This window comes from Coffea eugenioides, chromosome 6 (genome assembly GCF_003713205.1).
Source record: "Coffea eugenioides isolate CCC68of chromosome 6, Ceug_1.0, whole genome shotgun sequence".
In the NCBI taxonomy this organism is placed as follows: Eukaryota; Viridiplantae; Streptophyta; class Magnoliopsida; order Gentianales; family Rubiaceae; genus Coffea; species Coffea eugenioides.
The window spans coordinates 39,029,614-39,035,946 of NC_040040.1; the positions used below are offsets into that span (position 1 = coordinate 39,029,614).

At 35.9% G+C, this 6,333-nt stretch overlaps 1 pseudogene; it reads right to left on the reverse strand.

Moving 5' to 3' along the window:
- Window positions 1–843: 843 nt before the first annotated feature.
- LOC113774153 lies at window positions 844–3,589 on the reverse strand (annotated as a pseudogene).
- Window positions 3,590–6,333: the final 2,744 nt, after the last annotated feature.

Consider the following 6,333-nt stretch of genomic DNA (forward strand, 5'->3'; position numbering starts at 1 on the left):
CAAATAATAACGCCTGTGCAAACTGGACACATGCGGTTCAAGTTCGGGTAATCAGACACTTTTGGGAAACCAAAACCCTTAACTCTATTTTCTTGACTGGTTTGAGATCACTTTCAAATTTAGGCTTGGTTACCCTAATTTTTTTTTTGGGTTTGTCAAATCATTTCTTTTTTCGACTTTTTAGCTTTTTCATTTTTTTTAATATCCCTATTTACAACATCTGTTCATGGATGTGGATCGATTTCGTAAGAAGAAGGTTTCAATCAAGTCAAATGAGCATTAATATTATATTTAGCAATTTATTTTTGAATTAAATGAGTTTCAGTAACTTTGCTATGTGAAGAACATACTCTGTTCATTCCACATTAGACGTCTTTCTTACCCTTTAGTTCCATTAATACAAAATTGATAGCAAAATAAAGTGGTTTTTTATTGCTTTCCACAATAAACCATAAATAAGTAGTAAAACTGTAAAAGGTGGTAGACTTTTAAATGAGAGTTAGGCGTGAACTGTAAATAATGATAGTTCAAAGGGCAAATTGCATTTAACTCAAAGTTACTCCATCGCGATTGTAAGTCCAAGCCTGAGCATAATTCTGTAGGGTAGTGTTTCTTGAGTGAAGGGGACGAAACATAAATCTATAGTACTCTATGATTTATTTTGAGCTTTGCAGGGTAATATGCTCAATGACGTTGAAACATAATAAACTCAACCAGGGATCCATATATAGAGTGCATATATTCTATAATATAAGGTATTGGGAGCTTCCAATTAAAGTTTGTTGTTGAAGATTGAAATTTCTCCAATTGCTGAAAGTGAAGCTGCCCTGCTTATTAGCTTGTCTAATCCCTTGAAACAATTGGTCCAGTTGCTGGCAGTGGATTGAGCCTTGCAACAGGGACACAAACCAAAGGATGAGCCCTGGGAAGAGTTGCACCTTTCCCCTCTTCCATGTCAATTTTGCCATCTTCTTTACCATCAACCTTCCATTCAAAACACTGGATCATAGCAGCAAGGCTTGTTTGAACAACTTGTAATGCCAGTGAAATTCCAGGGCAGCCTCTTCGGCCGCTACCAAATGGCAAGAAATGATAATGTTGTCCCCTTACATCATATTGCCCTTTTAGGTACCATTCTTCAATAAGAAACCTTTGTGGTTGAAAATCATGAGGATTTTCCCAGTACTTGGGATCTCTGGAAATAGCATAAACATTAACTAGTAGTCTAGTCTTTGCTGGTATGTGATAACCCTCAATACTGCAGTCCTCACTTGACTCTCAAAATGAATGGCCCGCCTGGTTGATGAAGCCTTAGTGTTTCCTTAACAACGGCTTGAAGGTAAGGAAGTTTAGGAATATCTGATTCTTCTACAAGTCTACCTTTTCCAACGAGAGAATCAATTTCTTGTGCAACTTTCTCCATTACACATGGATGGTTAATTAGCTCTGCTAGTGCCCATTCCACTGCAATAGCTGATGTATATGATCCACCAGTAAATACATCCTGTAAATGATCAAAAATAGTAAATTATCAATTAGATAGTAATATGTTAGGAAATAGCACCAGAGAAGTTGGACGGATGTCCATTTTACAGTTATGATTTTGTAGTCACTAATTACTGATATAGATGAATATTGATAAGATAATAAAAAATTACCAGAATGAAAGCTTTAATGTTCTCTTCTGTCAATTTGAACTCAGACCTTTTGTCTTCTGATATATCAAGTAAAATGTCAAGAAGATCCTTGGCAGGTTGCCTTTGCTTTCTCATCTCCTGGTGATCCTGGATGATCTTTTTCAGTATCCCATCATACTTGTTGCGAACACTCTTGAGCCTCTTTCCAAGTCCCTGCAAATCCAAGTTCTTACACAACCAGAATAAGTCAGACAAGTTAAACTGCCCACAGAGCTCAGAACACTCTTGAATCGCCTTCCTGACTTTCACGGCCTCACAGTCATTTCCAGAACACTTTTTGCTCATGATCATTGCTGATATCACATTATTCGTTGTTCTCATTACCTCGGCCCGAATATCAACTGCCTTGCTAGCTTTTGCATACGTTGCAAATGATTGTATTAAATTCTTTACTTCAGAATGTCTAATGGGAAATATTAGGTCTAAGGTCTGACCTCCAAGAAGTTCAGACATGCAGAGTTTTTTCATGAATTTCCAATTGTTGGAAAAATTGCAAAGAACTGGCAAATATTGTAACAAGAATCGGCTTCAAATCGTGATAGATATCACTTTTCTTTAGGCTTTATTTGTCCGGTATAACGTGCAATAACCTTGGACAAATATCCTTTAGGATAAGATGAAGTTTGTTTGTCTTAAACTCTTGCACAAAACAAGACAAACCCTTTGTGAACTAAGGAGTGCTTTTTGAGAGAGTATAGAACAGTAGGAAAGTGATTTTCTGCAGCAAACCACTCTCTACTTGATCTCTTTGTATAGGAAGATTGTTTGGGAAACAAAAGGACTCATTAAATGAATAGATTCAAAGTATTGTGTACACATTCATGCATTTTAATTCATGCATCTCATGATCTTTAAGATCAAACATGAATCTATCCTTTCATTCAAGAATTCCCATATACATGAATACATTCATAAATGAATGTACATTTTAGAAACATTCACAATACTATACATGTACCAAAATCATTAATGAATATACATTAATTACATGTATGTATTCTAACAATCCCTCGCCATTTTCAAAATTTAGAAAATGGATTTCAAAAGGTCACCGAATAATCTGACACTCATATGTATAAATAATGGTGTCTTTCGATTGAACCACTATTTTAGTGAAGGTTCTTTGAAATCAATCCTTCAAGATGGTAGACAAGCTTTGAACCACTTGAATATTGGACCAACCTCATTAACACATCACACACTGAGCATTGCACATCCAGAAGTTCTTCAACGATACATTTACGGCCTTGTATCACTATCCTTTCATGAACGTTACAAAGTAAAGTCCTTAACTTTGTGATTTGCCGAAAACCAACATTCACATAGGCGACATCTTAGTGCCCCCGCCATAGATAGCACTTTTAAGATTCGTTAAGAGTCCAATGACTCACCGTTACATTTGCACTGGCGAGAATAACATGCACTATTCAACATTGGGATGTCTAAACTTCACATAGTGCACCAACCACTAGAATGGTGTACTTTCACTCATTGAATTCAAGACTAGACGTTGTATCTAGCGTTGAATTGAGGTTCCACCATTAGTGATCAAGAATTTTGGACTTTAAACCCATCCCCCTTGATGTCTTTAACACCAAATTTCTTGATAATCCTTTTGTCAAAGGATCACTCAAATTTTCATTGGATCTCACAAAGTCAATAGATATGACTCCATTTGTGATCAAATCTTTGACATAACTATGTCTTAAACCGATATGCCTTGACTTCCCGTTATACACTTGACTATATGCTTTAGCAAGTGTAGCTGCACTATCACAATGGATTGAGATAGGCGACAGAGGTGTTGGCCACAACGGTATATCACACAGTAAATTATGTAGCCATTCAGCTTCTTTACAGGCTGAAGCAAGCGCTACAAACTCTGCTGCCATTGTTGAATCGGTGATACAAGTCTGTTTCTTAGAACCCTAAGAAACTGCACCTCCACCAAGCATAAAGATCCAACCACTGGTCGATGAGTGATCATCTTTATTGGTGATCCAACTAGCATCTGAAAATCCTTCTAAAACTGAAGGATAACCGGTATAACATATACCATAGTCCTTAGTGGCTTTTAAATACTTTAAAATTCTGGTTACACCTTGCCAATGTAACCTACTAGGGTTGCTTGTATATCTACTCAATATACCAACTGCATATGCAATATCAGGTCTAGTACAAGTCATTGCATACATTAGACACCCTATAACCTTGGCATATTCCATTTGAGATTTTGGATCTCCCTCATTTTTCACAAAGTTTATTTTGGGATCCAATGGTGTTGAGGCTGGAATACAATCACTTTGATTGAATTTGTTAAGAATCTTTTCAATATAATGTGATTGAGACAACATTATATTGTTACCATGTTTGAAGATTCTTATGCCAAGAATAACATCTGCCTCACCCATGTCTTTCATGTCAAATTTGTTTGAAAGCAAAGTTTTTGTGACTTCAACTTGTTCCAAGTCAGTCCCAAAAATTAACATGTCATCAACATATAAACAAATTATGACACCTTTGCCATCACTAAACTTGCTATAAATGCATTTATCAGATTCATTTATTTTGAATCCACTAGCAAGAATAACTTGGTCAAATTTCTGATGCCATTGCTTCGATGCTTGTTTTAGTCCATATAAAGACTTTACAAGTTTACACACCTTATGCTCTTGACCAGATATCACAAACCCTTCGGGTTGCTCCATATATACTTCTTCATCCAAATCACCATTTAAGAATGCTGTTTTAACATCCATTTGGTGAATGACTAAATTTTGGATAGAAGCTATGGCAAGTAACACTCTAATTGTAGCAATTCTAGCTACTGGAGAATACGTGTCAAAATAGTTCACACCATACTTTTGTGTGAACCCTTTGGCAACCAACCTGACCTTGAACTTATCAATAGTTTCATCGATCTTCATTTTCTTCTTGAAGATCCACTTACAACTAATTGGTTTTGAACCAGGTGGTAAGTCTACTAATTTTCAGGTTTTATTACCCATGATTGAGTCCATCTCATCATTAATAGCTTCCTTCCAAAAGGGAGTATCTTATGAGTTCATTGCTTCTTCATAGGTCTTGGGATCAGCCTCAATATTGAAACAATATGAGATTTGGTTGCTCACTGTATCTCTAGTTCCTTCAACTAGATACATATAAAAGTTTGAACCGAAGTCCTTTGACTTTCTAGCTATTTTGATCCTTCTCAATTCAATGGTTTCATTTTCACTATCTTTTATCAATTCACTTAATTTTGGAATAACATCTTTTATAAAGGTGAACCTATTCTCTTCAAAAATAGCATCTCTAGATTCAATTATGGTATTAACCGAAATTGAATCATTAGGTTCAATTATCATGAACCTATATGCTTTGCTATTTTGTGCATATCCTAAGAATATACACTCCACACCTCTTTCTCCCAATTTTCTTTTTTTAGGTTCTTGGAGTTTTACAACAGCTCTACAACCCCAAACTTTCAAATAGTTTAGGTTGGGTTTCCTTTTATTCCAAAATTCATAAGGGGTTATAGAACTTCTTTTATTAGGAACTCTATTTAAAATATGACAAGCCGTTAACAAGGCTTCACCCCAAAACCCTTGACTTAGTCCAGATTTTGACAAAAGTGCATTAACCATTTCTGTCAATACATGACAGGTGCCGAACCTGTGCAATAATAATAATAAATATAGAACCTAGCTACCACTAAAAGCAGTCAATAATTAATCCTAAGTACTGGAGCAGGGACTCTAGGTGTGCAATGGGTTACTTGATTCACCCTGTTCCCGAAGAGTTTGCTTAACCCGATATACCAGAATTAATTAGTTGGCAGAAATTACTGAATAGTAGACAGTGGCAAGTAGGGTCGTCTCCTCAGGGACTGGAGATATCTGTCTCTTTTAAAATCCAATTGATAAGGGGGGATTTCACCGGAATGAAACTAAAAACAATTAAACAATTTTGACTAAAATGAATAAATAACTAGCACAAGTATAGCAGGAATTTAATCAGGAATAAATAAATTCTAGCCAAGGATACAACTACTCAGGCACAGTCCAATCATCCGATCATTGATGCAAGAGATGTTCACTTAATGTATTAATAGGCTAGTTATAGTCTGACGACCAATTTTTTCTTAAATTATTGATAACCAAGGTACGACCGTTGATTACCCCTAATCAGCAAATACTCCTAGGTACGACCATAGGAAGTAATTTTCCAATTGCATTAATAACTAGAAAAATCTAGCCCTAATCAATAACACGCTACGAGGGTTATTTAAATTAGATCGCATGTTCCCCTAATGTGTAAACACACCAGTTGCCACTAATATTAATCAATCAAACAATTACGGATTTAATTGACTAAATTGGCACGAGATTAATAAATCACATTGAACATCGGGCCCTTGACATCCAATTAATAAAATAATCCCATGAAAATTCAAGCAGACAACGTGCAAATATTAATAAATAAAGGAACACGTGAAAACTAATTAGATCTCACAGATTTTCGGGACTGCGCCGTCGAGTTGACCCTTGACTAGATGGAAGACTTAGCCACGCCGCATAATTAAATCACAACACGAATTAATAAATTACAAAGGCATTGCGTTTTCTATTAGGAAGCA